The sequence below is a fragment of the Hemiscyllium ocellatum genome, chromosome 21, assembly GCF_020745735.1.
Source record: "Hemiscyllium ocellatum isolate sHemOce1 chromosome 21, sHemOce1.pat.X.cur, whole genome shotgun sequence".
Taxonomy (NCBI): domain Eukaryota; kingdom Metazoa; phylum Chordata; class Chondrichthyes; order Orectolobiformes; family Hemiscylliidae; genus Hemiscyllium; species Hemiscyllium ocellatum.
The window spans coordinates 42,051,861-42,075,182 of NC_083421.1; the positions used below are offsets into that span (position 1 = coordinate 42,051,861).

Here is a 23,322-nt window from a genome sequence, read left to right on the forward strand (position 1 = left end):
TGGCTGGCATCCAGCATGACTCCAGTAACTGCAAGCAAGGAGCATCGTGTACTTTAATGAGTCGACCTCTTTATCTCGATTAACTCTTGCTGAAAGGGGACCCATCACATGAAACGTGTGCAGTTACTAGGTAGCGGAATGCACTGATTGGGAAGGTCATGCCTGCCCTGGGAGAGAAAGGGAGCGTGTGATGTCTGTTTCATCAAACCCACATACTCTGCTCAGTGTGACCTAGTGATTTAAAGCACTCAGGGATCTTTTTCACCTATCCACTCCACCCTCCTCTCTGACCTATCACCTTCATCACACCCCCATTCACCTATTGTTCTCTTTGCTACCTTCCCCCACCCTCCTCCCTGACCTATCAACTTCATCCCCACCCCCACTCACCTATTGTACTCTATGCTACTTTCTCCCCACCCCCACCCTCCTCTCATTTATCTCTCCACCTTTCAGGCACTCTGCCTGTATTCCTGACGAAGGGCTTTTGCCCGAAACTTCGATTTTACTGCTCCTCGGATGCTGCCTGAACTGCTGTGCTTTTCCAGCACCACTCTAATCCAGAATCTGGTTTCCAGCATCTGCAGTCATTGTTTTTACCCAGTCAGAAACCGTCAGCCGTGCAGCTGAAATAAGCACATAGCGTGTCAGTTTCTGGGAACAAAACAGGGCGGGAGGGGCTGCAGCGGAGTCTGCTTTTAACAAACTCTGCACAAAATAAAAGTTTCAGAATTTGCTTCAAGGCAGTATGTGAGTGTGCTGTCAGAAGCCTGAAGACAAGGCTGTGGTCTGGTCACAGCAAATCAGAAACACAGGCAGAAACTGATGTTTCGGGAGTTTTAAAGGGAGCATATGTTTTATTTTGAAATGAAGGTGGTGCTGACTCGATCCCAGGTATGACAAACATGTTTGTTTGTTTAAAGGAAATGCCCATTGTTGTTTTGTTTTAGTTATCACAAGGTGGAGTTCAACTTTAAAACAAACACTTTCTACAGGTAATTGGTCATGGGTAAGGATGTTGTTATTTATTTGAGGGTGTGGTGCCCTTTGCAAGTTTTTCTTTTTTTCCCAGTTCAGGTGTGAAGGCCTTCCTCCTCAGGCGTCCATGGATAATGAGTGATGGACGAGAAGTGTGGTCTGCAGTACTGCCCCCATTGAGCTACGTTTCGGAGGTGAAGACGAGGAAAGGTACAATAATACAATGGTTTTAAGCATTAGCCAATTCTAGGAACTGGGAATCATGAAGATCAATTGGTCACACCGGTGAATGAGGTACAGATGCGTCCTACATTTAGATTAGATTACTTACAGTGTGGAAACAGGCCCTTCGGCCCAACAAGTCCACACCGACCCCCCCGAAGCGCAACCCACCCATTCCCCTACATTTACCCCTTTACCTAACACTACGGGCAATTTAGCATGGCCAATTCACCTAACCTGCACATCTTTGGATTGTGGGAGGAAACCGGAGCATTTGGAGGAAACTCATGCAGACATGGGGAGAATGACTGTGTGGAGTTTGCACAGTCATTTGCAACATGAAATGTTTTTTATAGATATTTTCAAATAAACTTGTTGTAGAGATGTTATGGCATACATCTAGAACAGGTGAGACTTGAACCTAGGCTTCCTGGTTGAGAGATAGGGACATGATCACTACACCCCAGAGACTCAAGGGTGAAATATCAATTCCAGTCATAGAATCATAGAGATCTACTTTAAATCTACCCCCACCCTGACCCCCCACTCATTGATCCTTCCATCAAAGGGAAAAGCTTTTTCCCTCTACCCTATCCACACCCCTCATACCTTTATACATCTCAGTCATGTCCTCTCTCAATCTCCCCTGCTCTCAGGAAAGCAAATCCAGCCGTCCTAACTCTTTCCATAAGTAAAACTCTCCAATCCCAGCAACATCCTGGTAAATTTCCTCTGCACTCTCTCCAGTGCTGTCCCATCCCTCCTATCATGTTGATTCCAGAACTGCACACAGTACCTTATCTGTGGCATAGCCAATGTTTTATATAGTTCCAGTAAAACCTCCCTGTTCTTAAAATCAATGCCTGAGCTAATAAAGACAAGTATCCCATATGCCTTCTTAACCATTTTATTGACCTGTCTTGATACTATAAGGGTTTGGTGGACATGCACACCAATGTCCCTCTGATCCTCAGTGCTTCTCAGGGACCTATCACTCATCATGTATCCCCTTGCCTTGTTTGTCCTGCCTAATTGCAGCACTTCATACTTCAAAGATTGAATTCCTTTAGCCCATCCACCCAGCCCAACCAAATCCTTCTGTATTCTAGGTCTATCCTCTTCACTATTTACCACTCCACTAATGTTTGTCTCATCTGCAAACATACTGATCAAGCCTCCAATATTCAAATCTAAATAATTTATATAAACTATAAACAGCAAGGGCTGCAACACTGACCCCAGTAGACACAGACTTCCAGTTGGAAAAGCATCCTCAACCATTACCCTCCGCTTCCTACCATTTAGATAACTGTGGATCCAATTTATCAAATTTCCTTGGATCCCATGGATTGTTACCATTTCTATCAATCTCCCATGCAGGACCTTATTAAAAATCTTGCTGAAGTCCCAGTAGACTGTGACAAGTGCATTGTCCTCATCTACACATCCAGTCACTTCTTCAATAATGTTGATCAGATATGACCTCTTCTTAACAAAACTATGCTGGCTGTTCGTGATTAATTCATAATAAAGATACAAAACACACATTGAAATCAAATTGAAATATTAATGACAATTCCACTCACACATTCATGTGAAATTTCCTTGTTTACTTCCTTCAAAACAAGGAGCAGTTGAATTTCAAATGAATTTCATGCACGTATAATCAACAATGACCCAACCTAAATTGAATTCAAGCTACAAGCAGAATATTGTGGGAACGCACACCTTGAATGCCCTACACTCTGGTTCCCAACAGGTAAACATTGAGAGTAGGAATCCATAAAATTACTCCCAAATGTGCATGTTTACATTTTTCTTAAAATCCATATTTGCACTTATAGTTTATTATAAAAGTATTGTGGCTTCTATTAAACACTTTGAGACTTTTTTGATGTTAAAAAACACTATATAAATTCATATTGCATGTGCAGTCAGAATTTTGGAACAAGTAATTGACGTCTAGATACTATTCATGTTGATTATGTTTTAATTTTTGCATCACTTTTGTAGGTATTTTTAATGAGAATAATGAATAAATAATACTTTTAAAAAGTACAGCTGATTTGCCAGAGATTATTTTGAAATTTGAGTTAATTGTAAAGGTGTGGTATTCTTATACTGGAATGAGACTTCCCAGTTATCAGTACATGAACATTATTATGACTGCATTATCATGATCCAATTTGGAGAGGTGTGTTTCAGGGAGGGAGAAGTGCTACAGTCATGTTGATATGTTGAAGGAATGTAACTCCTAAGCCAATTTTTTTTTGTGTTGTCTCTCATCAGTGATAATTTCCAACTGATTATTTTGAATGGGTGTGGTGTGGCACTACTGCAATAACAAGAGAACAAAGAAAAACATTTTAGAAATAGCAATGGGGAAATGTCGTTTAAGCTATAATCCTATTGAATGACAGAGTAGGTTTGAGAGGCCTACTCCTGTTCTTATTTCTTATGGTTGTATGCTCTTATTAGATTTATGAGGAGAAAGTGAGGACTGCAGATGCTGGAGATCAGAGCTGAAAATGTGTTGCTGGAGAAGCGCAGCGGGTCAGGCAGCATCCAAAGGGCAGGAGAATCAATGTTTCGGGCATGAGCCCTTCCTCAGGAATCTCTATTCCTGATGAAGGGCTCATGCCCGAAACGTCGATTCTCCTGCTCTTTGGATGCTGCCTGACCTGCTGTGCTTTTCCAGCAAAACATTTTCAGCGCTTATTAGATTTATGCCTTGTTGAAGGATCAGTCATTAACATCAGACACTTACCTTCTCACCTGATCTCTCAACAGATCTGATGGGACATTGTCAAGCACTAACCCAGTGGTTTGCTCTTCAATAATTTGATAATATCAGCACTGGAATGTTAAATTACCCAGTCCATTCCAAATTGAGAAGCCGGACAAATCCAACATTTGTACCATCATAAAGAATGTTAAGGACTAAGAGACATTAGATTACTTACAGTGTGGAAACAGCCCCTTCAGCCCAACAAGTGCACACCGACCCGCTGAAGCACAACCTACCCAGACCCATTCCCCTACATTTACCCCTGCCCCTAACACTATGGGCAATTTAGCATGGCTAATTCACTTAACCTGCACATTTTTGGATTGTGGGAGGAAACCGGAGCACCCGGAGGAAACCCACGCAGACACTGGGAGAACGTGCAAATCCACACAGACAGTCGCGTGAGACGGATTATGAACCCAAGTCTCTGGCGCTGTGAGGCAGCAGTGCTAACCACTGTGCCACCGTGCCGCCCACATGTTTAACAATTAGAAATTGGCATTCTTCATTGAATATTTGACACAGGCAATTATAGATATATGGGATACATGACACTCTTCAGGAGTGATAATGTTGTTAATAGCAGTTAATGAGGACTGAGGAGGAATCCTGCCTTCAGAACCTCTTTGTCCAGTTTAGTTGTCACTTTCTTAAGGAAGTCAATGAGAAGACGCATGATATGGTGTACCTAAACTTCCAAATGACTTTTAATAAAGCTCCACATGAAAATCTACTCATTAAAATGGAGACTTGGGGTAATTGGTATGGATAAAACTAGTTGAAGAGTATGAAACAACTTGCACTCTTTAAAGTGTTGTAATGAATGAGCGACCTACTGAGAGGCATCCATGTTTGAACTACTATGGTTTCTGGTCTAAATCAATGAATTAATGCAAAGTCAGAATGAAACCAGACTAGAATTAGCACCTTAGAAATTATAGAATGAATTGGACAAAATATATAAGTCAGGAATGCAGGCTTAGAGTAAATTTAAAACAGATGAGTATAAAGGAACATGGGTAGGATAGAAAACCAACATGCATGTACTATGAATATGAGGTGAAATTTATAATGATGACATTGAAAAAGATCAACTGATCTTTGTAGGTTTAGCTCAAAGTATGTCCCACTCAAAGCAAAGCAACAGCAAACAGAAGTAATAAACTGGTGAATTACAAAGTCAGTTGAATGCAAGTTGAAGAGAGTAACGATCAGACATGGTGCTGTGGTCAGATTATGCCTTCAATATTTTCTAGTTCCAGTCACCATCAATCAGGAAAATTCACGACTTTGAACTGAATCAAGGCCATGAGGATTCTTTCATTGCCAATAGTGTGAATTATAGAGAAAGACTAGATGGCCTTGGATCTTTCACTTTGGATGTGAGCATCTTACAGAGGACAATGAGATTGTTGAGGGTATTGAAATGTTATCTTAAATCAAACTGGGAATAGAACTAGTGGGCAAAATTCCAAAATTGATCAATATGTGGTGTAAACATCTAGATAGATTTGTGGAGGCAAGAGTATTGAGTAGGCTGCACGGTGGCACAGTGGTTAGCACTGCTGCCTCACAGCGCCAGAGACCTGGGTTCAATTCCCACCTCAGGCGACTGACTGTGTGGAGTTTGCACATTCTCCCCGTGTCTGTGTGGGTTTCCTCTCACAATCCAAAAATGTGCAGGTTAGGTGAATTGGCCATGCTAAATTGCCCATAGTGTTAGGGGCAGGGGTAAATGTAGGGGAATGGGTCTGCTTAGGTTGTGCTTCAGTGGGTCGGTGTGGACTTGTTGGGCTGAAGGGCCTGTTTCCACACTTAAGTATGTAATCTAATCTAAGAAATCACATGATTGCCCTTACTGTTGGTCATTGAGAATAGTTGGATGATTTCAGCAGATACTATGATGCACAGTTTTGCTAAATTGACTCACCTGCAGAATACTGAGTCTTCTTCCAAAACAGAAAAGAGAATGTTAAGAAAACCCAGGTGAGGCAACATTGTATATTGATAAAGAAAAGATTTGGGCAGTAGAGAGAACATCACAATAGTTTATCCCAAATATATGCTAATATAGTTCCAAGACTGGATTTTGTGGTTTGGAGGGGTCCTTGCAGCTGCTATTCCCGTGCATCTACTGCTGTTGGCCTTCTAGATGGTGTCGGTTAAAGGTTTGGAAGGTGTTGTCAAAGGAGCCTGGGTGGGTTGTTGCACTTTACCGAGTAAGTGGTTACCAGACTAATCTAAGTAACCTGACAGCGAAATCTTGCCCTTGCAGCTGAACAAGACATTGATTCTCTCAGCAATCCTCACTAAATGATCATTAGGGAAGACCCATTCTTTGAGGACCAACTCACCCTCTATGTTTCCTTCAAACCACACACCATTCTGACTCAAAACTATGTTACCATTGCTTCCCTGTTGCGGGATCAAGATCCTGGAATTCTCTTTCATAAACTTTCACCCCAGAAAACTGCAGCAATTAAGAAGGCAGCTTTCCACCACTATCTCATGGGCAATTAGGAATGGTTTATCCATTGAAGTAACATCTCACGAACAACTCAAAAGGAATTGATCTGCACACAATTGCTTGATTGCTTAAGTCTGGATGGAACCTCAGAAAGTCAGAGTAAACGGAAGCTTCCAAGGAAAGAGACCTGGCTCCTGGGCTGTTAACACATGGAAACAAAATTGAAAAGATATTTCAAAGTTTTGCAAATAAACCTATTTGAGTCATAAAACTAGCATCACTACTGCATTGCATTGAGCTAAATAAATAAAATTTACAATGAACCATCAAATACATAATATTAAGCAATGGCTTAATCTTTCTTTTCTGCTCTTTAGATTTTAGATGTGCAAGAGGTGAGAAATCCTCTGACAACTAAAGCATAAATTGACCTCAAGAATGGTTGAACCAGATAAATAATGTATGCTTTAACATTATTTATTCACCATCTCTGGGTGTGACATTTGCAAGATTGCAGCAATTCAAAAATTATCCTTTGTGCACTCATCATGTGCAGCTACAACTATATACCAATCAGAAACAGACCCTACCTAACATTAAACAGCCAACAAAGTGATATTCTGATTGAAAACGACTAATATCTTTTCTGAAAGTGACAATAACAAAAAAAAATTGCAAGAGCAGAGTACCTTTCTTCAGGAAAAATATTTACAAACACATTTCTTTTATTTTTTTGTAATATCATGTGAACTAGAAAGACTTCCGAGCATTGCTGAGTTTTAGCTTTCCTTCATTTTTCCAGACCCTCAATGCAAAATCCCAATTCCCTGAATTGTGCATTGGCATGAAGTGCATGCCTTTGCACAACAACTTTTACTTTTGAGTGTGACTGCAACTCCACAATTGCCATTCCGAAAATCACTGAATTGGTTTACATTCCTTTGCTGGGTCAGGAGATGGGTGTGTAGTTTGTTCCATTATGCTGATAATCTCATAGAAATTCTCTTCAATGCATGGAAGGTCAAGGCGACGATAATTTCCTAAATATCCTGTAGCCATTTTCTGGCTATATTTCATACCCATGATTCTTGATGTCTATATGTCTAAAATCCTATTGAAAATATGTTTATGATTAATTTACATAGTTAAAGTGTTTTGCCTCATGCAACAGTATTTAAGGAGGAATTGACTTTTTCAAAGACTCTTAAATTATTGTAACTACAAAAAAATTTGAGAATTGTCATTTTTTTGTCTTGTGTCTGTTAGTGAGCATATTTAGATATTGATTGTTTTCTCAGAGGAAGTGGCATCCCAGTCAGGCTACATTTTAATGATGTGCTGTGCCTTGCTAATAAGATAGCTCCTTGGTTGCTTTTCTGCAGACATTGGTCAGGGTCACCTTTCCAGTTCACCCAGTAAAGGTACTTGCAACTCAGCTTCCTACTCTCTGGGTTTCCAAAAGCTAATAAGGGAGGTTAGGCAGGGAGCTTTCCAAATCTTCATATTGTGTCAGCAGCAGCCAAATGTTCTCCCAAGAAAACAGTTCAAACCTAACTCCAACTCTGGTTCCTCCCGAATAGATTAACCATCTTTTCCCAAAACCTCAATTAAATTTAACATCTGCTTCAACATAAGGTTGCTCCCAAACTAACCAAAACCAATTCCCAGGTACTGACCATGATGATAGACAACTTCTGCTATCTTTTTAAGCACAAGGCTCTTCCATGTATTGCGTCTATAGGATACTTTTTAATCAAGAGCAGCCTGCAGTTAGCCTCTAGACCTGGCCTCACAAACCAACTGGAGTTGGTGTGGTTCGTTCTTTTACTTTTACCACAAGCTGTTTCCCAAAGTCTAAAGGTCATCTTCTGCTCACAATTCCCAGTTTACAGTTCCAAACCAAAACTGATAGAAGAATAAATATAATATAATGAAAAATCAATGCGGGTTCTAACAATGCAGTAATAGGGAGGTAGCTACAGATTGTGGATGAATGAACTACGATTGGCTGAATGGCCTTCTTGTCCATAATTACCTCATGATTTTGTAAAATGATTGTACACCAGGATACTGCATCTTCAAGCTACTCAGTAAAGGTGGCTATTCAGATGTTTGAAGCTTGCATAACTCATTAGTTATATTACTTCAGCACAGAACTATTGTATAATGAAATGACAGCATATATTTTTCATGAAATTTGATTTGTTGGTAACACTATAATACATTTTTCAAAGAAACTTGCCTTAATAATGTTCTCTTAATATATAACTGACAAAAAGACATATAAACATAAAAACCAAAGAGTTTGGATCCAACTTTAAAGTAATTGCTTGCACAGAGACACTGTTGTCTGATATAAAGATGTACAATAGTTCTCTAATACACATAGAGTGCTGCATTCTACTGGGTGAACCAGAATTCAAGAAGGAACACAGCAAGTATTCATCAGATGGAAAATAGGGCTAAAGGCCTTATATTATTAGGATAAGTTGCGTAAACTAGTCTAGCATTCTCTTGAGTACAGAAAATTAAGGTATGATCTAATTGAAATGTTTAAGATGATTAAAGGATTTTATAGGGTACTTAGAGAGAAATTATTTCCTCTGATGGGAGAGGCCAGAACAAGGGAGTATAATCTTAAAATTACAGCAAGGCAGTTCAGGGGTAATGTCAGCAGCAGTTCTACAGACAAAGGGTAGGGGAAATCTGGAACTGCCTTCTTTAAAAAGCCTGTTGAGTCACGTCAATTGAGAATATCAAAATTGAGTTTTTGTTTCAAGGTAAATGCCTTAGCAAAAGTTGAAAAGGTATAGTTTGGTACAAATAAACTGCCATGATCCTGGACCAGGCTGACAATTTTTTATTATGGTCTGTCCACAGCCCAGCAACCTTTGTTTTGAAAAGTAGGCATAGTGTAAGATCTAGTTGTGCACCAAGAGAATGAAATGACAAGATTCCACGGCTTTGAGCAAACGAAAATAAATTTGACAAAGCTAGAATGGTAATACAATCGATATATACAATTCATACAGTAATCTCCAGAACTAGGTTGTGGCATGTATGAGTAACCGACAATTTGAGATCAAAAACTCCACGAAGCACAAATATCATCAAAGCTTCATAATGGATTCCAATTCTTCACTTTTGAAGATCTGGCTTTGAAATTCCTTGGAAAGCTATGATGTCATGGACTGTCACAATGACTGCTGACATCTCTGTAATTCCCTCTCCTTTCCTGCGACTATACTCCCCTCAATTCCAGAAACTGCATGTCAGCACCTACTCACAGGTCGGACTCCAGATTCCACAGATAGCTGGTTTTTAGCAAGCTAGTACTCTGAACTCTAATCTTTCTGAGCTGTAACAAAGAAATTCTCATTGTGGGCTACTTTCACCCACTGACTGCTGCAATGAATTATAAATGGCTTACAGGCTTTTTGCAAGTCCCACCAACATCGCTATCTCTCCTCCCCTGCCCATTAAGTCCAAGACCCTTTGTGAACCTTGGAAGAACATAAGAAATAGGAGCAGGAGTAGACCACCTGGCCCATCGAGCCTGCTCCACCATTCAATAACATCATGAACTCAGCTTCCCTTACCCGCCCACTCAACATAACCGTTCATTGGCTTATTGTTCGAAAGCCTACCTACCTTTGCCTGAAAAACATTCAACAACGTGGCCTCAAAGGATTCTAGGTAATTCAAGATGGAGGACGGGAGAAATTTCTGGTTGTAACAGCTGCTTCTTTTTTGAGGTACTTTAGGTACTGGAGGTGATTTCCTCAAACTCCAGGAGCAGCAATTACTGTTTTCTATGCTGTTGCATTGTTTTGGAACTTTGGGAAAAAAAGTCAAAACAACAGCAGTTTTAAAAGGGAGAAGAACAGATAAAGGAAGTACATGGTGAGGTCAGTGCAGGAGAGAGAGCGCGAGAAAGAAACTGACATCAGAGTGAACCTGCACAGTTACTGCCTTTGCTGTTTGAATTCATGTTTCGCTGAACATTGGAGTGCTTCTGAGAAAATTAACAAACAGTGAAATTCACAACTGATCTTGGAGGAACTGTTTGGGTGAAGTTCACAGCACAGAATCAGAGAAGTTAATTGTTTTAAGTGGTCTGCAGAAAGTCTGCAGTAGTGAGTGGAGTGGGTTCTTTCTTGATTATATGTTTTTGGAGATATGTCTCTTGATTAAACTTAAAATATAGCCGTAACTATTAATCTAATCTGCAGCAGTGTTTTGTAGAAGAATTAGACGGTGTTATTTTCTGGGGCTGTAGATTGTGAAGGAGCAAAAATGGCCTTCAGTAGAGTGATATGCGCTTCTTGTCAGACGTGGGAGTTTAGAGAGTTTAAGGGTTACTGCAGATTATATCTGCAATAAATGCTGTTGGTTGCAAATCCTATCAGATCGAATGGATCGATTGGAGAGACAGTTAGAAGCAATGAGGAATTTGCAATAGCTACAGTATGTGATAGATGGCAGTTATAGGAAGGGGGAAAAGTTTCAAATATAGTCACACAGATGGGTTATCTCCAGGAAAGGTAAGAGAGGTAGGCACCTAGTGCAAGTGTGTTCTGTGGCTATACACATTTCAAACAAGTATGCTGTTTTGGAAAATGTAGGGGGTGATGGATTCTCAGGGGAACGTAGCACAAACAGCCAAGTTTCTGGTATTGAGACTGGATCGAATGCAACCAGGGGTACGTCAGGTTCCAAGAGATCAATTGTGTTCAGGAATTCTCTAGTTCAAGGTACAGATAGATACTTCTGTGGCGAGCAGCGAAAAATCAGAATGGTGTTTTGCTTTCCTGGTACCAGGATCAAGGGTGTCTCAGGGAGGGTGCAGAATCTTCTCAAGGGGGAGAGGGGCCAGCAAGAGGTCATTGTCCACATTGGAACCAATGACGTAGGAAGGGGAAAGGTTGAGATTCTGAAGGGTAATAACAGAGTTAGCCAGAAATTTAAAGAGGAGGTCTTCGAGAGTAGTGATACCTGGATTACTCCCAGTGCTACCAGCTAGTGGGGTCAGGAATAGGAGGATAGAGCAGAAAAATGTATGGCTGAGGAGTTGGTGTATAGGAGAAGGATTCACATTTTTAGATCATTGGAATCTCTTTTGGGGTAGAAGTGACCTGTACAAGAAGGACGGATTGCACCTAAATTGGAAGGGGACTAATATACTGGCTGGGAAATTTCCTAGAGCTGCTCACCAGGATTTAAACTAGTAAGGTGGAGCGGGGTGGGGGGAGGGTGGCGCAGGTGGATGGGACCCAGGGAGATTGTGAGGGAAAAGATCAATCTGAGTCTGGTATAGTTGAGAACAGGAGAAAGTCAAAAAGTCAGGGCAGGCAGGGACAAGGTAGGACTAATAAATTAAACTGCATTTACTTCAATGTAAGGGGCCTAACAGGGAAGGCAGATGAACTCAGGCCATGGTTAGGAACATGGGACTGGGATAGCATAGCAATTACAGAAACATGGCTCAGGGATGGGCAGGACTGGCAGCTTAATGTTCCAGGATACAAATGCTACAGGAAGGATAGAAAGAGAGGCAACAGTGGAGGGGGAGTGTCATTTTTGATAAGGGATAGCATTACAGCTGTGCTGAGGGAGGACATTCCCGGAAATACATCCAGGGAAGTTATTTGGGTGGAACTGAAAAATATGAAAGGGATGTTCACCTTATTGGGATTGTATTGTAGACCCCCTAATAGTCAGAGGGAAATTGAGAAACAAATTTGTAAGGAGAGCTTAGTTATCTGTAAGAATAATAGGGTGGTTATAGTAGGGGATTTTAACTTTCCAAATGTAGACTGGGACTGCCATAGTGTTAAGGGTTTAGATGGAGAGGAATTTGTTAAGTGTGTACAAGACAATTTTCTGATTCAGTATGTGGATGTACCTACTAGAGAAGGTGCAAAATTTGACCTACTGTTGGGAATAAGGCAGGGCAGGTGACTGAGGTGTCAGTGGGGAGCACTTTGGGGTCAGTGACGATAATTCAATTAGATTTAAAATAGTGATAGAAAAGGATAGACCAGATCGAAAAGTAGTTGAAGTTCAAAATTGGAGAAAGGCTAATTTTGATGGTATGAGGCGAGAACTTTCAAAAGCTGATTGGAGGCAGGTGTTCGCAGGTAAAGGGACAGCTGGAAAATGGGAAGCCTTCAGAAATGAGATGACGAGAATCCAGATAAAGTATTTTCCTGTCAGGGTGAAAGGGAAGGCTGGTAGGTACAGGGAATGCTGGATGATAAAAGAGATTGAGAGTTTGGTTAAGAAAAAGAAGGAAGCAAATGTAAGGTATAGACAGGATAGATCAAGTGAGTCCTTAGAAGAGTATAAAGGCAGTAGGAGTATACTTAAGAGGGAAATCAGGAGGACATGAGATACCTTTGGCAAATAGAATTAAGGAGAATCCAAAGGGTTTTTACAAGTACATTAAGGACAAAAGGGTAACTAGGGAGAGAATAGGGCCCATGAAAGATCAGCAAGGCGGCCTTTGTGCGGAGCCACAGAAAATGGGGGAGATACTAAATGAATATTTTGCATCAGTATTTACTGTGGAAAATGATATGGAAGATATAGACTGTAGGAAAATAGATAGTGACATCTTGCAAAATGGAGGAGGAAGTGCTGGATGTCTTGAAATGCGTAAATGTGGATAAATCCCCAGGACCTGATCAGGTGTACCCTAGAACTCTGTGGGAACCTAGAAAAGCGATTGCTGGGCCTCTTGCTGAGATATTTGTATCATCGATAGTGACAGGTGAGGTGCCAGAAGACTGGAGGTTGGCTAACGTGGTGCCACTGTTTAAGGAGGGTGGTAAGGACAAGCCAGGGAACTATAGACCAGTGAGCCTGACGTCAGTGGTGGGCAAGTTGTTGGAGGGAATCTTGAGGGACAGGATATACATGTATTTGGAAAGGCAAGGACTGATTAGGGATAGTCAGCATGGCTTAGTGCATGGGAAATCATGTCTCACAAACTTGAGTTTTTTGAAGAAGTAACAAAGAGGTTTGATTATGAGTGGTAGTTGTGATCCATATGGACTTCAGTAAGGTGTTTGACAAGGTTCCCCATGGGAGAGTGGTTAGCAAGGTTAGATCTCACGGGATACAGGGAGAACTAGCCATTTGAATACAGAACTGGCTCAAAGGTAGAAGACAGAGGGTGGTGGTGGAGGATTGTTTTTTAGACTGGAGGCCTGTGACCAGTGGAGTGCCACAAGGATCGGTGTTGGGTTCTCTACATTTTGTCATTTACATAAATGATTTGGATATGAGCATAAGAGGTACAGTTAGTAAGTTTTCAGATGACACCAAAATTGGAGGTGTAGTGAACAGCGAAGGTTACCTCAGATTACAACAGGACCTTGACCAAATGGGCCAATAGGCTGAGAAGTGGCAAATGGAGTTTAATTCAGATAAATGTGTGGTGCTGCATTTTGGGAAAGCAAATCTTAGCTGGACTTATACATTTAATGGTAAGGCCCTAGGAAGTGTTGCTGAACAAAGAGACCTTGGAGTGCAGGTTCATAGCTCCTTGAAAGTGGAGTCACAGGTAGATAGGATCGTGAAGAAGGCGTTTGGTATGCTTTCCTTTATTGGTCAGAGTATTGAGTACAGGAGTTGGGAGGTCATGTTATGGCTATATGGGACATTGTTTAAGCCACTGTTGGAATATTGTGTGCAATTCTGGTCTCCTTTCTATCGGAAATTGTTGTGAAACTTGAAAGGATTCGGAAAAGATTTACAAGGATGTTGCCAGGGTTGGAGGATTTGAGGTGTAGGGAGAGGCTGAATAGGCTGGGGATGTTTTCCCTGGAGCGTCAGAGGTTGAGGGGTAACCTTATAGAGGTTTACAAAATCATGAGGGGCATGAATAGGATAAATAGGCAAAGTCTTTTCCCTGGGGCCGAGGAGTCCAGAACCACAGGGCACAGGTTTAGGGCGAGACAGGAAAGATATAAAAGAGACCTAAGGGGCAACTTTTTCCACACAGAGATTGGTACGTGTATGGAATGAGCTGCCAGAGGAAGTGGTGGAGGTTGGTAAAATTGCAACATTTAAGAGGCATTTAGATGAGTATATGAATAGAAAGGGTTTGGAGGGATATGAGCTGGGTGCTGGCAGGTGGGACTAGATTGGGTTGGGATATCTGGTCAGCATGGATAGGTTGGACCGAAGGGTCTGTTTCCATGCTGTACATCTCTATGACTCTAACTGCTTCACTGGGCAGGGAATTCCCCAGATTCACAAACCTTTGGGCAAAGAAGTTCGTCCTCAACTCAGTCATAAATCTGCTCTGACTTATTTGGAGGCTATGCCCCTTATTTATAACTTCACCTGCCAGTGGAAACATCCTCCCTGTTTCTATCCTATTTACTCCCTTCAAAACTTCAATGTTTCTATAAGATCCTCTCTCGTTCATCTAAATTCCAGTGAGTACAGTCCTAGTCTATTCAATCTCACCTCATGAGGCAAACTTCTCAATTCCACAATCAACCTAGTGAGCCTCCTCTGTACCCCGTCCAGCAGCAGTACATCCTTTCTCAATTAATAAGACCAAACTGTACACAGTACCCTTGGTGTAGCCTCACATTAATTAATCAATAATTGATTGTACCTACTGTCTCCAAGGACTTTTTTGAGTCCTTACTGCACAGAACTATCTGAAAGCTCCTGAATCCTCTACCTGAGCTTTAACTGTACAAAGTCAATGGCCTTCAGTTGCCTTCTCAGCAACACCGATAACAACTGCATTTTCCTGGAGTGAGTTTAATCCATTTCTCCACACACCTGCTCTCTCTCTCTCTCTCTCTCTCACAAACTCCAACTGCTCTACAATGACACATAAAAGTTTTGAGTGAAAACCTACTGAAAATCTTACCACAAGCCCTATGCCTTTTGCTGGGCAAAACTGAATATAAATGATGTTAGAAGACCAATTTCCCTGAATGTCAGCATTTTCAGAGTTTGCTGGCTACCACAGTACAAACAGATACGAGAGAAAAATGGATTTGATCACATTTTCCCCTTGCAAGAAAGAAAGTTCACAATAATGAATGTTTCTTTACAATGTCTTTCAAAATATATCAAATTTGTAACATTATAAATTTATAACAAATTGTTAATGACATACCATACAGATAATGGGGCCTTTAAATTTGCTGTGGAATAAAATTCCTTAAAATTTTCCTTAGCTACTTTGAACGTCTGGATCTGCTCTTCCATATGATGTACCTCAGCTTGTTTCCAGATTGCAGTTCAAACTCTCTTCACTCTTTTCAAGGACAAATTCCATTTGATCATTAATGTTGACTTTTAATTCTGCATTCAACTAATTGTTTTGATTCATCAGCACTTCTTTCTCCTGGACAAGGCATTTTTTACAATACTTTTCATTGAGACTTCTGATACTTGAAATTAATCTTTTGATCCGTGAGTGCAGTAAGGCCTAGCTTTAAGTAAACCCTCTTGATGTTATTTTACATTAAATTCATTTGTTCTACACAGTCTTTCTCACCGGTTTACACTGCAATTTCTAATTTAAAATTGTCCTCACGTGCTATGAGTGAGACTTCCTGTGGATTGACAAAATCCTGATGGAGTTCTGACATTGTTTTTCAGCTATCTCACCTTGGGCTGTGGGACCTTCAGGATGGTTAAGTTCATTGTAAACAGGAACAGGTTGTGTGACATTGTTACAATATAGGCACACTAACCACATCCTGGATCCGGAATGTTTACATGTTTATGCCCTCAGGTACCTGTTGAACCAGGATGGACAGGGCAGTGTAAAGAGGTGGTGAAACTGTAGGCTAGAGACAAGGGTGGGGAAGGATTTACTTCAGCACACTTATTGCATTCAGCAACATCAGGACTTGGAAGATTTGGCTCAAGGCAGGGAAGACAGCATGGATTCAGCAGCCACTACATCATGATCGTGTCACTGGCCTCCAGAGCTACTGCTTAAGGATGATGCCTTCAGAGTCAACAAGTGTGTCTTCCCCTTATACCAGCTGATAGTGCAGGATAACAGCAGCAGAAGCATTTCTGTATTATGGGCCCATGTGTGGAGCATGACAGCTGAGCTGTTGCATACGACTGCAGAGATTTCTTGTGGATTCCATGGACTCTGTGATGCCAGCCACGTCAGGAGATGTAAGTTCAAACCCAACCACTGTCAATTTTCATTAACACCCATCTGACTCACTAATGTCCTTTAGGGAAAAGAAATATGTGTGACTCCAGGTCTACTGCAATCTTAAAATGAGACTTCAAATGCCCTTTGAAATGGCCCAATGAGCCAGTCAGTTGAATCAAACCATTAAAGTCACAGGAAAGGAATAAAGCTGAACAGACCACCTCTGTAACAGAAATGACAACAGTTCTTCAGTTGAGCTCATACTCTGATGCATTGTGCCTTCTCAAAGCTGCATGTATAAATACAACAGATCCTGTTTTATGTCAACAAAAGAAATTTGTACTTACATTGCACATTCCTCATATGAAGGGATGATGGAGACAGCCAGACCTGACTATGACATTCCCGTGGCAACATCCTAATCAATCAGAATCCACCTGCCTTATTCTGAGAGTTGAGATTGACTGTTAACTATTCTTGCTGCATCTCCGTGCTAATGATGACCCAACCAATCAGCACCCTCTTCTCATGCTGCATAAAATGGTGCCTCATTTTACAAGCCTCTCTCTTACAACCTAGTGCAAGACAAAAAGCTTCAAAGTTTTGTCTCATTTTAGCAAAGCTTAACATTGTATACTGCCAAACAACTATTTAAAACACAAGAACCAGTGAGGCCATCTTTATCATGGGGTGAACATGAGGGCCTCTCTTCAGAGCTGCTTTGGCTGCACCCCCAACCTCAGCAAGAAAGAAGGGCCTGTAGACCTCACCTGTAGCACTACCAGCATGATCTGCCTCTGGAGGGTTCACCTCCAGTAAAAACTTTTGCCCACTACAGCATCACAAACTGGAAAATCTGAATTGGCCTCCACTTTAATGAGCCTCTTACCTTACAGGGATGGTCAGTCTTCAGGACCTCAGCGTATGTTTATTAAAATGGCTGGCATCTGGATACAGGTTGGGGCCCTAATTCCTAGGGGCCCATTCCCAAAGTTGGCTGGCTCTGAAAATTCAACCTGGTCTTTTGTCTCTGTAGGTGTGTTGGAGCCTATAGTGAGGCTATTCAGAGTTGTTTGTTTCTGTTGATCATTTTGGCAGGCGTTTTTTTAAAGCACAGTCAATGAAAACATGTCATAAGTTGATTGAAGTGTGTCCGATGCGGGTCTATGTTAACCAGGAAGTGGAATTTATTGTGTATTGATTACGAATTTATTATGGCTTTGGGGTTTCACTAATTACCCGACATAGTGAGGTATATCCACCCAGTCTATACAAATAGATTGTAGCCCCATATGTTACAGTCCTTATCTCTGAGCCAGGAGGCCTGGGGTCAAGTCCCACTTGCTCTAGATGTGTGTAATAACATCTCTGAAAAAGTTATGAGGAAAATATCTGCACAGATGGATTGAAGAATACAGACAGAGCACACGCAACCTGTTATGCCGCTCCTTCCTGTAAGGCATTTCCTCATTCCTTCTCCATACCAGTGGTGATATTTTCATATAAAGTACCTTGTTGTCAGTAATGGCGCTGATCCAAAAGGAATTTGGTTTTAAACAAATAGCTCATGAGGCTAAACTGAACAACTATCAAAGATGGTTTTATATTGGCCTGAAGCTATTGTGCTCTTGAAATGAAATGGAACTTGTTAGACACCAGCAACTGTCCTGCATATTTCTCTGGATGGTTTGAGTATGTAACATCAGGCTATTGTTTGCAGGATAGGCCTGACCTCAATTCTGTGATTAAATGAAGTTTCCACCTATTGCAGCTAAACATTTTCACTGATATCCAAATGACTGATCCCTGCTTTCTGTAGGGTGGAATGTTATTTGATCACAAGCACTGTATAGCCCAGCATTGTGTTCAACACAAGTGTGTCTGAAGATGCCTGAGTAGAATGAGTGTGCACCTCATGGTAAAGGGTGCATGACAACACCAGACTGGGAGGATACTTGTACATCATTGTATTTCAATTAAAACAAACAGAGTGCTGTAAAAATTGTGTCTGTACAGCTCCGGCCACAGATCTGTTGCTGGGGAGTTTTACAACTGCAGAATTAAAGATCTGAGTAAGGGCCATCCTGTGGAAGCCTTTAACTCCCTCGCACTCGTGACCCTGCCTACCTTCCCCTCCCAACACCCTCCTCACCACTCCCCCACCCAACCTCGATACCAGCCCAGAGCAGCTTTCTCTCCCTCTCTTGGCACCCTAAACTTCTTGATTTTGATTCCACTTCTGGGTGCTTTCCTGCCTGCCCAACCAACACCCACCTCTCCCGCTGGTACCAATGAGGTTTCAGAGCTGGCAGCCTACAGCTTGTGCCACACCAGGAGCCCAAGTTTGGCAGGCCTGCATGCTGCCAATTTGAAGGCCACCTGTGGTAAAATCATTGAGGTGGTCCAACTGCCAGCAACTGTGAACACAGGGGCCCATATTCCACCCTAACACTGGGATTCCAAAGCCTTTTGGTAAGATGACTGGAGCCCTCAATAACATGTTGCCCGTATCTGCATCTATACCAGGCTCTGGGATACTATGTCTGCAGAAGGTTAAAGTTAAGATTAACCTAATTGGGACCTATCTTTATGTTCTATAAGAAAAACAATGCTCAGTATTTATGCTTCAATAACACAAGCATATTGAAAATTTAGAACTCTGCAGTTCCCACCAGGAGCGTTTCCTGATTTAGCACTGTAAAATGATCACTTGATACTGAGCTCCTTGGAGCAAATTAACTAATAATGAGATTTTAGCATTATCATTCTCCTATTGTGTGCAGACATCATTGTTCAGGATAAGTGAAGTAAATCAAATTACATATTCAGGATGTCATTCTTCATAGCAAAGATTCAGATTATTAAGGTTCTGGTTACCATGGCAATTGTAATGGATCTGGAACCAAAGAAAATGTTTGTTATAGAGAAGGACTCATAATGACCATAGATTTCCAATAATAGTGAATTGAAACACTCATGTTCTAAACGTTTGTGTAAAAGATGATATAGATAGCTCTCAATAAACAAGCCACAATCTTAACAGCGAAACATTAGAGGAACTACTGTTCCAACAAATAATAGTCATATTAAGTCGCACAATTTGTGTACGAAGCATAAGGACTTGTTCAGACTTGTAGAAAAAACGCCACACAGAGTAGTATTTGATTTCTGATAATTAAACATGAGTATAATTAACACTGAAGTAAGATATCTGATGGCATACATACGTGTGATCAGGGAGGTTTCTATAAAATTTCTATTAGAATTATTAATTCCAAACACTCCTGCAGAGTGGCTTCAGAGTCATTAATTTGGCTAAGCATTTTGTGATTGACTGTAAACTACTGAAGGCATGTCCCATGGGAATTGGGAATGGATTTATCTGCCCAATACATGCTGGAACTCCATGGGCAGACAGGCCAATGCATTCAAAAGATGGGTCCCTAGACTGTATATCTCTGTCCTTTTCAGACTAAGTGGGATATTAAATGATGGTCATCTGAGGTGCCAATCTGCCTACACTGCCTCCTCCTTACTTGTACTCAGTGAAACACCTTGGCCAGCCCACTGTAACACCCCAATGCAGGTTCTCAAGAAGACAAGAACACACGCTGGTTCAAACTTTGCGACATAGAAAGCCTGAAACATCTGCTGGGAAAAGGAACAAAAGAATAACGTTTCCCACGTACTGGCACGGGCCAACAATGAGATGAATAAACAGCACAACATACACATGCCAAGTGTATGAGTGACAAGGTGGTTACAACCAGTTGGCAGGAAAACGTTTCCAACTTATTCCAGACGGAACACCCAATTGTCAAGCTCCCAGGGAGGAAGGATAAACTGGCTCCTCTTTTAGGTCAACCACTGTCTTCCCCTTCACCCAGTTAATCTCTCCACAGCTGCTGCCAGACCTGCTGTGCTTCTCTAGCACTTTCCATTTTGTTTCAAATTTCCAGCATTTTTCTTTTGTTAAAGAATTCATCTACCGCCGCCTTAAAAATATTCAAGAACACTACTTCCACCATTTTTTCAAGCAGAGAGTTCCAAACACTCAACACTCTGCAAGAGAATAATTTATCTAATCTTTGTTTTGAATGGGTCACTCCTGGTTTCTAAACAGGGACCCCCTTGTTCTAGATTCTCCCATGAGAAGAGACATTCTATCTGCATCTACCTTATCAAAATCCAGTTGGCGTCTCACTCACCCCTTGCATAATTGAAGCATACTCTCTGTACTTTTATAATCAATTCCCCTCGCAATAAATGATAACATCCTAATAACTTTCCTAATTGCTTGTTGTACCTGCATTTCCAAACATTTTGTGGTTCATACGCAATGATTTCCAAACCCCTGTGTGTCTCAGAACCCTGAAATTTCACAACGTTTGGATAATATGCTTCTTTTTTATTCTTCCTGCTAAAATGGATTACTTCATGCTTTCTCACAATGTATTCCATTTGCCACAACTTTCTATTGTGCCATAGATTCTCCTGCAACAACATTGGCATGTATCTTGTCAGTTTCTGATACAGCAAGATGATAGGAAGAAGAAGCAAGTGTCCCCACTAGGAGGCAATAACTGTAAGAAGAGCAGAAGTGTGAGGATGGGAGTGCAAGTGGAAGGCATAGAATAAAGTGTTTTGAGCTGATTTTGGGTAAGAAGGATTATCAGTGCTGGAGTTAAACTCAGACTCTGCAATGCTGAGTAATGTATTGTGGAGATGTGGATGGCTGTTGCAACTTGGAAGGGAAGTGAGACTGTTGTTATTTTCTGCATTGTAGCATAGGAAAAATGATTTTAGAATTTATGTTAGTTTCATTTTAAAAAAAGCATATGTAAGGTTTCAGAAACTAAAATCAGACAAGGCTCTTGAGGAATATAAAAGATGCAGGAAAAAACTTAAACAAGGAATTAGAAGGATTAAAAGGAGCCACGAAATGTCCTTGGCAAGTAGGATTAAGGAGAATCCGATTATTAGGAGTGACAAGGGTAAGTGTAAGTCTGTTCAATGACAAAGGAGGGAATTTTATGTGAAGAGCCAGAGAAAGTTGGTGAGGTCCTTAATGAGTACTTTGCATCAGTGTTCACCAAGAAGAGAAACATGGATAATGGTAACATTAGGGAGGGGTATATTGATATTCTGGGGCAGTCAATATTAGGAAGGGGGAGGTGATGGGTATCTTGAAATAATTAGATTAGATTAGATTAGATTATTTACAGTGTGGAAACAGGCCCTCCGGCCCAACAAGTCCACACCGACCCGCATCCCACCCATACCGTTACATTTACCCCTTTACCTAACACTATGGGCAATTTAGCATGGCCAATTCACCTGACCCGCACATCTTTGGACTGTGGGAGGAAACCGGAGCACCCGGAGGAAACCCACGCAGACACGGGGAGAACGTGCAAACTCTACACAGTCAGTCACCTGAGTCGGGAATTGAACCCGGGTCTCAGGCGCTGTGAGGCAGCAGTGCTAACCACTGTGCCACCGTGCCGCCCACAATTAGGATAGGTAAGTCCACAGGCCCTGATGGAATCTATTCCAGAATACAAAAGAAGGCAAGGGAGGAGATTGCTGGGGCCTTGACAGAGATCCTTATACCCTCTTGAACCACAGACAAAGCCCCAGAGGACTGGAGAAGAGCCAATGTTGTTTCTTTAAGAAAGGCAACAGGGATAATCCAATAAATTATAGGCCAGTGAGCTTTACATCAGTGGAAGGGAGTTATTGGAGAACATTCTCAGGGACTGGATTTATCTAGACTTAGAAAATAATGGACTTTTAGGGATAGTCAGCAAGGCTTTCTGCAGGGGAGGTCTTGTTTCAAATTGATGGAATTTCTTGAGGAAGTGATGAAGATGATTGATGAGAGTAGGGCAACCAAGCACATTTCATGGCTCCTTTTGGCCCTCTTATTTCCTTGTTTAAGTTTTTTCCTGCTTCTTTTAAATTCCTCAACAGCCTTGTCTGATTTCAGTTTCTGAAAACTTACTTATGCCCCTTTTCTTCTCTTTTATGAAATTCTAAATTTACTAAAGCATCTGACAAGGTCCTTCATGGTATGTTGATCCAGAGGATTAAGTCATATGGTATTAGCGTTGGGCTGGTAAATTGTATACAAAATTGGCTTGGTAACAGAAGACTGAGGGTAGTTTTGGAAGGGTGTTTTTCTGACTGGAGGTCTGTGATCAATGGTGTTCCACAAGGATCTCTGTTGGAACCTCTGTTGCTCATAATGGAGTTGGATGAAAATGTAGGTGATCTGATTAGGAAGTTTGCAGACAACTTGAAAATTTGTGGTGTGGATAGTGAGAAAGGTTTTCAAAGGATACAGCAGGATATATTAATTGGAAAGTTGCGCTAAGAAATGGCAGGTAGAGTTTAACTGTGAGGTGATGTATTTCTGGAGATCAAATGCAAGAGGAAAGTGTACAGTAAATGGCAGGACCCTTAGGACCATTAATATAGAGGGGGAACTTGGGGTGCAAGACATTTGCTGGGACATGGAGTTTAAAAGTTGGCAAGTCATGTTGCAGCTGTATAAAACTTTAGTTAGGCCATATTTGGAGTATTGTGTGCAGTTCTGGTTGCCACACTATCGGAAGGATGTGGAGGTTTTGGAGACAGTGGAGAAGAGATTTACCAGAATGGTGCTTGGTTTGGATTGAATCAGCTGTAAGGAGAGCTGGAGGCTTGGGGGGT

General features: G+C 41.3%; 1 long non-coding RNA gene across 1 annotated transcript in view; it reads left to right on the forward strand.

The window, feature by feature from the left end:
• Positions 1–1,079: 1,079 nt before the first annotated feature.
• LOC132825680 (uncharacterized) overlaps positions 1,080–23,322 on the forward strand; it is a 94,136-nt gene continuing 71,893 nt past the window's right edge. Inside the window, exon 1 of the long non-coding RNA XR_009645808.1 lies at positions 1,080–1,188. This is a non-coding gene — a long non-coding RNA (uncharacterized LOC132825680). The remainder of the gene's footprint in view (positions 1,189–23,322) is intronic.